The sequence below is a fragment of the Caretta caretta genome, chromosome 2 (assembly GCF_965140235.1).
Source record: "Caretta caretta isolate rCarCar2 chromosome 2, rCarCar1.hap1, whole genome shotgun sequence".
Classification (NCBI taxonomy): Eukaryota; Metazoa; Chordata; order Testudines; family Cheloniidae; genus Caretta; species Caretta caretta.
In genome coordinates this window covers 141,556,856-141,568,966 of record NC_134207.1, presented here as the reverse complement: position 1 = coordinate 141,568,966, position 12,111 = coordinate 141,556,856, and the positions used below count along the sequence as shown (strand labels likewise).

Here is a 12,111-nt window from a genome sequence, read left to right as displayed (position 1 = left end):
AAAGGGATTCGACTCCTGTTATTTCCTTATCCCCAAGGCCAAGGGGGTGCTTCGGCCTGTCCTGGACCTGCGAGACCTTAACTCATACATAAAAAAAGTGAAGTTTCGCATGGTCTCTCTGGCCAACATCATTTCCTCAATGGAGCCGGGAGACTGGTACGCAGCCCTCGACATGAAGGACGCATATTTCCATATTTCAATTATCCCTTCCCACAGGCGTTTTATCAGGTTCGTAGTCGGTGGCTATCACTACCAGTTCAGGGCATTCTGTTCGGCCTTTCCTCCGCCCCTCGGGTATTCACCAAGTGTGTGGCGGTTGTGGCAGCGTTCCTCCACAGGCGCCGGGTCCAGGTTTTCCCATACCTAGATGACTGGCTTCTCAAGGCAGAATCCCAAACAAGGGTAGCACAGCACGTATCCCTGGTCAGGGACGCATTCCTCAGACTGGGCCTTACTTTGAACGAACCCAAGTCTATCCTGACCCCCACTCAAAGGATAGAGTTCGTTGGAGCCCTCCTGAACTGTACAGTCACAAGGGCGTTCCTCCCAGAGCTACGCTTCAAAGCAATCTTGGACATTATTCATACTCTCCTTCATTTCCTAATCACCACAACCAGAAACTGTATGGGGCTTCTGGGACATATGGCAACCTCCACATACATGGTGCAACATGCCGGGCTCCGCCTTCGACCTCTACAAGCTTGGCTAGCACAGGTGCACAGGCAGGGCAAGGATTCATTGGACTCAATAGTGACCCTCCCCCCGCGAATACTCAGCTCCCTCCACTGGTGGCTCCAACCTCAGATGGTCTGTGCGGGAGTACCTTTCGCAAAGCCCCAACCGATGATTGTCCTGGTTATGGATGCTTCAGCGCTTGGTTGGGGAGCTCATCTGGGCAGTGTCAGAACCCAAGGCCTCTGGTCCCAGGCAGAGCTGTCGCTGCACATCAATGTCGGAGAGTTGAGAGCAGTTCGCCTGGCATGCCAGACATTCCAGAGCCGTCTCCGAGACAGGTACGTATCAGTACTCACAGGCAACACCACAGCAATGTTTTATATAAACAAACAGGGTGGTGCTCGCTCCTCTCCCCTCTGTCAGGAACCCTCTCCCTGTGGGATTTTTGCATCACGCACTCCATACACCTGCAGGCGTCATACCTTCCTGGGGTGCAGAACGAGCTGGCAGACTGCCTCAGCCGCTCGTTCCAGGGACATGAGTGGTCCCTCAAATCAGATATCACCCACTCAATTTTCCAGAAGTGGGGCTTTCCCCATACAGACCTGTTCTCCATGCGGGGCAACAGGAAGTGCCAGAGGTTCTGCTCCTTCCTGAACTACAGCCCGGGCTCCATTGCGGACTCCTGTCACCTATCTTGGGCGGGGCACCTGATGTATGCGTTTCCACCGTTCCCCCTCACACACAGAGTGCTCCTCAAGGTTCGCCAGGACAGGGCCTCGTAGATTCTGATAGCACCAGCATGGCCCCGCCAGCACTGGTTCACCGTGTTGCTGAACCTTTCAGTGGTCATACCAATAGAGCTCCCCATCTGCCCATCCCTAATTTCACAGGACCACGGGCAGCTGCAGCACCCCAACCTGGAGTCCATCCACCTCAAAGCATGGAAACTCCCTGGTTGAACCCTTTGGTACTTCAGTGCTCAAACTCGGTCAGGGAAGTCCTATTGGGAAGTAGAAAACCCTCCACTCAAACCACATACCTGGCCAAGTGGAAGCGTTTCTCCATTTGGTCCCGACAAAGAGGATCTGACCCACAATCAGCCCCAGTTCCTCTTGTCCTAGACTACCTCTTGGACCTCAAGTGCCAAGGGTTGGCGATATCATCCCTAAGGGTACGCCTGGCGGCCATTTTGGCCTTCCACCTGGGAATGCTGGGGGGATTAGTATTCAGTAACCCTATGGTGGGCAGGTTCCTTAAGGGCCTTGGCAGACTTTACCTACCTGTACATCGGCCCGTTCCCCCCGGGACCTAAACCTGGTCCTATCCTCTCTCATGAGGCCCCCGTTTGAGCCTATGGCTACCTGCCCTCTCTCCTATCTGTCCTGGAAGGTGGCCTTCCTAGTAGCTATAACCTCTGCGAGGAGGGGTATCCAAGCTCAGAGCCCTGACCTTCAAACCCCCGTACATAGTGTTTTATAAAGACAAGGTGCAGCTTTGCCCCCACCCTGCATTTTTACCCAAAGTGGTCTCCCAGTTTCATGTGAACCAGGACACATTCTTGCCTGTGTTCTGCCCTAAACCCCTTGCCACCAACAGGGAGCACATGTTTCACACCTTAGATGTTAGTCGGGCCTTAGCCTTTTACATTGAACACACAAAGCCATTCCGTAAATCACCACAGCTTTTTGTTGCAATTGCAGAAAGGATGAGGGGGTTTCCTATCTCATCACAGAGAATCTCATCATGGATCACGTCCTGCATCAGGACGTGCTATGACCTGGCTAAAATTCCAGCTCCACCTATTACAGCGCATTCCACCAGAGCACAAGCAACGTCTGCGGCTTTCCTGGCACAGGTCCCTATCCTGGACATCTGCAAGGCAGCAACGTGGACTTCAGTCCACACCTTCTCTTCCCATTACGCAATTACCCAGCAGGCGAGGGATGCTGCTGCTTTTGGTTTGGCAGTCCTCCAGTCGACAGTCAGGTGAACTCCGACCCGTCCTCCGAGGTAACCGCTTGGAAGTCACCTATTGGAATGCACGTGAGCAATCACTTGAAGAAGAAAAAACAGTTACTCACCTCTCGTAACTGTTCTTCGAGATGTGTTGCTCATGTCCATTCCAGGTCCCGCCCGTTTCCCCACTGTCGGAGTCTTCTGGCAAGAAGGAACTGAACGGGCGGCGAGTCGCCCTCATGGCGATGTATATATGACCCTGCCGCCACTCTAGGGGTCTCCACTGCTGACCCTCCAGGTACCGCTAGGGAAAAGCTTCCGGCAATCGTGCATGTGCCGCGTGCACACACCTGTTGGAATGGACATGAGCAACACATCTCGAAGAGCAACAGTTATGAGAGGTGAGTAGCCGTTTTTTATATTTAAGAACACTTCTGTTTTACACTGTTAATCCATGGTGAATTGTATATTAACATGCTGTATTGTAGCAAACATTTCTGAGTTACACAGTATGTAGCCGTTAAGAAAAAATGGCCCACCAAAGGGTTTAGTGGATTTCTGTGGCCTTATGCTAACTTAATGCTGCCCATTCCCCTGGTCTAGGTACTTGAAAATAGTAATGGTCATTCGCCTCCTACCTGTGTAAAATCACATAAGGAGGAACTGTTGACCCAGATTATCCATGTTAACTCTGAATTTCCTTGCTAATTGGATTCGACTAGCAATTTTAAGATGGGCTAGGAAAGGAGGGCAAAGATCCTCTAAGGGGTTGATACAGTAAGTGGAGTTACTATGGGCTGTAAGTGACAACTAGTTGTTTGTTTCATCCAAACTGAACTTTGAATAAGCTTTTTTAATCACAGTATAAGATAGCATGTAAAAGCTGTATCTACCAAGTAACAAAAAGTATTCTGAGATGGTGAATCTCTAACTTCTATGCAAACAAGTTTTTATTTACTTACAATAACTAGGTGTGTAAAACAGTCTCAACGTGAAAGAGACAACTTAATTTACATATTGAATCTCACATAGCATCTTTGTATTTGTCCACCACTGTGGAGTTGTCTTTATAATGTACATTGTTGTTACTAATAACAGTTATACAAGTCTGATTGTGATTATTCATAAAACTATCATTACGTAACAATGGGAATAACAAGAACAAAGAATTTCGAATGAAAAAGATTATCCAGAAACGCTGTCTCAGTTCCAAACAAATATGAACTAGGGAAACGCTCAGAAGTCTGGAATTAAATTTAATAAAATCTTTCATTAATCTTGTTAACAAAGCTTCCTGAAAAGATTGGATTATGGATGCACCATATAGTGACTCCATAGTTAAGATTGCAGTAGAAGTTGACTCTTAAGATCTTAATCTTTCTTCTAGCTGTACTACACAGTGTTTGAAATTTCCTGAAATAGGTTTTTTTGTCAGTGATGACCTTTTTTATAAAACTTACATTTTTGTTGTAAAAAGTATCAACGTTGTCAAATTTTCCTTGCAAAAAAGTGCCTCTTTTCTATGTGTTTTTTAAAAAATTACTGAAAACTCTTTTGAGGATTATTGACATTTTTCATTTATCAAAAACAATGTGGTTTTTGTTAAAACGAAAAAGTTTGATAACCATTTTGGGGTATGTGTTTATCAGAGTGTGAGGGCGGGGGGAGTTAAAAACTGATAACACGTCTTAAAATGAAAACAATTTTGAAATTTTTATGAAAATAGGATTTCATTCTTTGACCAGCTCTAGGTATTATAGGTAAATAGGTATTAACAAAAACTGTTTTAAAAAATCTGAATACAAGTTTGCCATTTTATGATCTGTGATGTCTTTGTCGTGATTTGATGAGCGTATGTATTACCTAGGAATTCTAGCTGATATTATGATGTTCCAAAGTTGTTTTGAAAATTGTTGTACCATAAATCCCTCTTTCATTGCTTTCAAGCCTTTAAGCATGTACCTCCCTGTCCCAGACCAGGGACAATAGCTAATCGTTAAGAACGATCAGCACCTGAATAGGCATTACAAAAAAGTAACTACATCTTAGGGAAACCAGTTCTTTCCATTCCCCTCAACGGCAGGTTGAGAGAATGGAAATTCCCAAGCCAGGACAAAAAGACAGAGATCACCGACCAAGAGGTTATAAATGGCTGGGGGCCTCAGTGAGAGAGACAAGAAGTTTGGGCAGCAGAGGGTAAGAGGATGGGCCATCCAAGGTCAGAGTAGCCAAGTGGACAGAGAAGGCTCCATGTTTCAGAACTTAAGCATGCACTGTGATAGAAGGACCGTGGACGGCCCAGACAACTCTGACTCTAGCCCAAAGAATGCAGAGAAATGCAGGTAGGGTTTTATTGCGTTCCAGGGTGCAATCCAGACCAGCGAGCGGTTGTGTCACCGCTTGCCCTGCAACCTTGGGTGCCATACCGTGCTTTGCTGTGATCAGCCCAAGTGTTACTAAATGCTTCTGTATCGTTGACATAGGCCCCTGTAAGGTCCTTTAATCCATTTAACACTCAGTTGACCAGCCTCTGTAAAATGACTCCTGCATTAACTAACCCAAATGGTAACACTTCGAATTCATACAGCCCCGTATCATTAATTAAAGTTGATTTTTTTTTCTGTGCATCATCATCTAAAGGAATTTGCCTGTACCCCTTAACTAAATAAAAAGAATTGAGATGTTAAGCTTTGCTTAAAATGTCCAGCATGTCATCAGTTTTACGTGTGGGATAAGAATCTGGCACAGTGATAGCACTGAGTTTGCTATTATCAATACAAAACTTTACAGTGCTTTTCTTAAGGACCAACACCACAAGTGACACCCAAGAGCTGGACTCCCATGTCCAGCGTGCTTTGTATTACTATTTGAATTTGCTCTTGTACCTTGCCAGTGGTATGGTAGGCCCTGCTGGGAGATGGCTGTGATCCTTCAGTAATGATTTTATGAGTCAGCAACAGAGTTTTCCTTGGCTTGCTAGAAAACACTTGTCTGTGTTCTTGTAGCACAGATAACACTTTTCATAATGGCTTTTCAGCTAGCATTAACTCACTGCAAATATTAATGCATTCCAAAAATGAGTTACTTTGGCATTCAGGTGTGTCTCTCAGTTTCCCCTTCTAGCCAGCCATGTTTACCATGGCTTCCGTGCTGTGATAAGCTTTAAGTTTGTTTACATGTACAATGTGGGACAGCATTACCATGAGGCCTATTAACATATGTATCTTCCTTCACCTCTTCTATCACCTCAAAAGGTCCTTCCCAAGAATTTTGCATTTTTTCACAGGGCTTAATACTAACACCACGTCTTCTATTTCAAAAGATCATTTAGAAGTATGTTGGTCATACCAAGCCTTTTGTTTGGACTGACTGTCCCTGAGTTTAGTCTGAACCATATCTGTGTCTTTTAACTCTTTTCTGAACTTTTGTATGTGTTCAGTTACTGGCTGTCCCTCTGCCTCTTTAAAAAACCTCTCCCCATTTCCCCTTACTGGGGCTCCCTCTAAGACATATTCCCTTATTCATTCTAGAGTGCAGTCTGCCATTTGTCCATCTGCAAAATGTTGACAGCTGACAACTGCGACAGCTTCTTCAGTAACAGGGGTTAATTCCTCCCCTTGAGGGCATGCGTCTTTCCTCTGCCATACAGGAGCTGGCCTTGGCTTGGCCCCTCCTGCACCTGGAAACATGATGATTTCTTCTGCTGCAGTGGAGCTGGAGAGACCTTCCCCTCTCCCCTTAGCAGTTACTGAGTCTTTATAATTTCCTCCTGGAATCCCAGCACAATAATCCCTTTTACTATGGGTTACAATGTTCACAGCCTTAGTCATATGCAAAATATCATTCTTCACAAGTATTTCCATGCAGAGACTATTTTGCACCCCCACTACTAAGTCACTCTTTAAACCTTCCCATTCCAAATGAACTCAAGCCAGAGGCACAAGAATTTTGTGTTTCCCTAGTGCCAGAAGCTCTACTTCCTGGCCAGGCAACAGGTCAGTCCTTTGGACCACGCTTTCCCTGACCAGAGAGATTTGGGCACCAGTATGTCTCCACCCTATGCATTCTTTGGCAACTTTAATAAATTCCAGGTCTACATCTACAGGGTCAGATCTCACAAAATTCATCAGAGGAGCTGCAGGTACCTCTTGGGGTCCTGGGTTAAGGACAGCTGCATTAATCTGGGCTAGACAGGATTTGGTCTTAGTTTCTTTTAATTTAGGGCATTGATTTCTCAGGTGCTCAGTGGAGTTACACTGGAAGCACCTTCTTGGACCATTTTCCTGTCCCGGAGGTCTGTGATGGGGATTTCTAGGAGGGGAATGATTCTGGGGAGGTGAATGCCTGGGCCCCAAACCTCACTATTTCCTACCTGGGGTGGGGTCCCTTTACCCTAGGTTTGTGACCCTCATTCTGTGTCTTGCACTCATTAGACATCTGACCTTGCACAAAGGAATCAGCCAGGATGGCAATTTCCTGTACAGAATGTAAAGATATATTCCATATTGCCAGGTATCAGAGGAACAGCCGTGTTAGTCTGTATTCGCAAAAAGAAAAGGAGTACTTGTGGCACCTTAGAGACTAACCAATTTATTTGAGCATGAGCTTTCGTGAGCTACAGCTCACTTCATCAGATGTTTACCGTGGAAACTGCAGCAGACTTTATATACACACAGAAATCATGAAACAATACCTCCTCCCACCCCACTGTCCTGCTGGTAATAGCTTATCTAAAGTGATCAACAGGTGGGCCATTTCCAGCACAAATCCAGGTTTTCTCACCCTCCACCCCCCCACACAAATTCACAAATTTGTGAATTTGTGTGGGGGGGTGGAGGGTGAGAAAACCTGGATTTGTGCTGGAAATGGCCCACCTGTTGATCACTTTAGATAAGCTATTACCAGCAGGACAGTGGGGTGGGAGGAGGTATTGTTTCATGATTTCTGTGTGTATATAAAGTCTGCTGCAGTTTCCACGGTAAACATCTGATGAAGTGAGCTGTAGCTCACGAAAGCTCATGCTCAAATAAATTGGTTAGTCTCTAAGGTGCCACAAGTACTCCTTTTCTTTATTCCATATTGCATGTCTGACCTTCTCAGAAGAGTTGCTTAGGAAATGGTCTTGAGCAGAGAGATCAAACAGTTAGTCACAGTTCTCAGCTCACTTTCCTTTACCTGTTTTCTCATTAGATCACACATTTTATAGGCATACTCACTTCACTCATGCCAGCACGTTTCCTGAGTTTCCTAAATTGCAGCCTATACGCTTCTAGAGTAATTTGAAACCTGTGCAAAACAGCTTTTTAAAATTCAGGATATTTCAAAGCCTCTCCAATCAGCATTTCATTAAATATATTTAAAGCTTTACCAGAGAGTTTTGCAATCAGTGTGGGGACTTCCTTGTCTTACGAACCTCACATAGCTATTCAAAAGTGAAAAGATATTCATCAATACAGTCTATTTCCTTGTATGCTGTGTGCAGCTTATCTCAGCAGAATGCTTCTTGGATGAAGGGAATGCCTGGGGACTGTGGGATCTATCTATGTCTTGCCATCATGTCCAGATTATTCTCTCTCTCCTCCTTTTCTAGGGCTTCTTTGTGTTTCAGTTACATGGCTCGTCACTGTGCATCTTCCTACTGCTGCGTTTCTTCCTCTCCTTGGCTTTCATGTCTGTGTACCACTTTCAGTGTTCATGCTCTGTCTTTTTGTTCTTTCTCTGACCTAGCCAGCTCTAGCTTTATAGTTGCTTCTCTGGTGCTCATGTTTATTCTTTACTATTGTTCTGTTTCTCTTACCCAAAATAAACAGAAAATAAAAAACGGTAACCTCTCTTTATTGTTCCCAGCCGCTACACTGAGACTCACTTAAAACTGTTACACCAGTGCTTAAAGTGTAAATCTCCATTAAAATACCAGTCTCTGTATAAATCCTGTTTCGACTACACCACTGTCACATTCTGGGGTGCAATCCAGACCAGTGAGGGGTCATGTCACCGCTTGCCCTGCAAACTTTGATGCCTCAGAATGTTTTGTTGCTATAGCTCCCAACTTGGGTCGTTCTCAATCAGCCTGCCAGCATGCAGTCACACCCTGAGTATGTATAGCCACAGTACTGGTCCAGTACAGTAACTCCTCACTTAACGTTGTAGTTATGTTCCTGAAAAATGCAACTTTAAGTGAAACGATGTTAAGCGAATCCAATGTCTCCATAAGAATGAATGTAAATAGGAGGGGTTAGGTTCCAGGGAAAATTTTTTTGTCATACTATACAGTACAGTACTATAGTTGGGAGGTGCCCCTGCCTTACGCCACACAGGCACAGCCCACTGGCACTGGAGACAAGGAGGCAGCCAAGGAAGCTGAAGGTGCTGTAAGCTAGGGGAAGCGCGTTGCACAGCAGCGGCGGCAGCTTCCCCTACTCTGCAAGCACCAGGGGCGGGGGGGCTCAACCCTTGGCCCGCCCGCTCCACCCCTTCCCCCAAGCCCCACCCTTAACCCACCTCTTTTTCCCCCCCTCCTCTCCCTTTAGTCCACATGCTGCATCCTTGCTCCTCCTGCAGGCAGGAGTCGGGAGGGAAGGGGGAGGTGCACTGCGTCCCCGCCCCCCCCCCCCCTTTGCCCGTGGCAGTCAGCTGGCTTGTGGTGTTTACTCGGCACGCAGCCTCCCTCCCTCCTCTTCCTCCTGCCTGCAGCAGTCAGCTGGTTTGCGACATTCAAGAGGCAGGGGAGGGAAGGGGAGCCTGCGTGCTGAGTCCTCGCTCTTCCTTCCTCCCTCCTGAATGCCGCAAGCCAGCTGATTGTCGCAGGCAGGAGGCTGGGGGAAGAGAGGGAAGGCGCTGATCCGCAGGGTCTGCCGGCGGGCGGGAGGCGCTGGGGAGCGTAGGGGAGCTGATGGGGGGGAGGCTGCCAGTTGTGGACAAAGCAGGCAGCCAACCGACATTTTAGCAAAGCATTGCACAACTTTAAATGGAGCATGTTCTGTAATTGAGCAGGGGCGTAAGATCGAAACAATGTTAAGTGAGAGGACGTTAAGTGTGGAATTACTGTAACTCTGATCCCAGCAGCCTGTCAGCAACACTCTGGCTCCCAGCAGCCTTGGTTGTTGACTTACAGGGTGACCCCAACATACTCCCGGTCCTGAATTTTCTCAGAAATGTGTGTTCTGCACTGTCCATCCCTCTCCTGGGTAATACTAGGTTCCTTGACCTAGTAAGGGGTCAATATGCAACGGTTTGCTACTTTAATTGGAGTTTATTCAAACAGTTCAGTTCAACCATAACACTGGATTAGTTTTAAAGAATAATACTAATTTATATAACGACAAAAAGAGATTAGGTGAGTACAAATACAAGGTATTACAAAGTCAGAAATGGTTACAAGAGAACTAAAGATCTAACGCTTCCTAGTAGCTAAAACTTGACAAACTAGTCTTGATTCAAGGTATAATCCTTACCACACGTTCCCAACAACAGTGCTAAAGTCAGGATCTGTCCCCAAACTCCAAAGAGCTGTTCCTTTGTATTCATAGGTATGTGAGAGAAGGAGGGGAGATGTTTTTGCCCCTCACTTTTATAGTCCAGTCCCCCTTTGAAGTGGATTCTTCTGAGGATTACTCCTCAAAGCAAAGTTTATTCAAACAGTAAAGAAGGCCATGCGGAAGTGGCCCCATGCTCTTTCTTCTCCCCTGAGTATGCTGAAATACAGATTTGCCTTGTCTGTCTCTTGCTGTCTCAAGAACCCTGTTTACTACTTTTATGTAAATTTTGGTAAACACACATTCCTTTGTATAACATAAATCTGTTTAACCACTCTTGCCTAGTCAGGGTTGTGTGGGTTTGAACATGTGCTACCAACATCATAGAGGGTGAATTCTTAACTTTACATGTAATGTTGCTATGTACATTTCACCATGATATTACTGACTAGTGCGTTTTTAGTTTTCAGATGATACCTCACAAGGCATATTTTGTACAAAGATTATTACATAAGTGTGTAGGGTGTGAATACAGGGGTGCATTCGGTCATAGGTTTATTTTTGTATAGATCTGTTTCTTTCTCATGCTGTTAGAGAGCTCTGGTGGTTTAAAATTTTATGCAAAGTACACAACACTATGGTGGCACAGCTGATTCAGTGTAAACATTACCTAAGATGACAGGAGAATCTCTTCCATCAGAGTAGGTAATCCACCTCTCTGAGAGGCAGTAGCTAGGTCGACTGAAGAATTCTGGCCTCTGTTTACACCTACCACATGCTCCCTTGAAGAGATAAACTATAAGATGCTGTGCGGAGCTCTGGAGGAGGGGGTATTTAAGCTATGGGGGAAGCCTGAGGGGTCAGTACTTGTTCTAGGGTCAAGGCGGGGGGCCTTGTGGTCTAAGCTCTCAGGATGATGTACTAGACAGAGGAGCTGTACCCCGAAAGTATACCTGTGGACCTCAAGACAGTAGCAGTGCCTGGACTCTTAATCCTCTGGAGTCTGAACAAACACCTGCAAAGTCCGTGGTTGGATCACCCATAGCAGTTTGCTGAGGGGCCAAGAGGAGACACTTGTCTGGGGCTGTTTCAGTCTTCCTAATCTGTAATGAGTCAATCCTAACAGTTCTGTAGCTGTCCATAGTGCATTTCAAATAAAATAAGGTATACAAGAACTGAATTTCTAATGTGTAAAGATTTTGAAAGTACCTTTTTTGCTTTTATTATGTGTATAAACAAACAACCCCATTGTTTTTTTTGTTTGCGGGCCACCTTTCAGGAAAGGCATTCCATGATCGATCAGCCTAAAATCTAACCTACACTTAAAATCCCCCTAAAAATCTGTAGTTTGTTTCCTGTGAACCCCCCTAGTTGAGAGCTGCAGCATAGATAAAACACCAACTTTTCAGCTGGGTAGCTTGTCATCTACATATAAAGGGTATTGATTTCTCTCACTCATTTGGGCATGCATCACGTCTGTCCTTGTGAACAGGCAGGATATTTACAGTCTCTGAATTGCTTCAGTACTTGCATATTTCAGTGCCTTCCATTCTCCAAGAACTACAGTTGAACCTGAGTTATGAATACCTCAGGAATGGAGGTTCATAACTGACATTTTTTTAACTCTGAACTAAACATTTTGATTCTTTCCGAAGTTTACACCTGAGCATTGACTTAGTACAGCTTTGAAACTTCACTATGCAGAAGAAAAATGCTGCTTTAAACCATCTTAATTTAAATGAAACAAGCACAGAAACAGTTTCCTTATCTTGTCAAATCTTTTTTTAAACTTTCCCTTTATTTTGTAAGTTTGTTTAACACAGTACTGTACTGTTTTCTTTTTTGTGTGTGTCTCTCTCTTGATGCCTGATTGCATACTTCTGGTTCCAAATGAGGTATGTGGTTGTCCAGTCAGTTCATAACTCTGAGGTTCTACTGTAGATGTCTTGCAAACCAAAATAAAACTAAATTAGAAATAAAAATCTTAGCAACCTTACCTGTC

General features: G+C 45.1%; 1 protein-coding gene across 3 annotated transcripts in view; it reads left to right on the top strand.

Moving 5' to 3' along the window:
* Positions 1–12,111, top strand: part of MARCHF6 (membrane associated ring-CH-type finger 6) — a 120,006-nt gene that overhangs the window by 95,181 nt on the left and 12,714 nt on the right. The window lies entirely within an intron of this gene.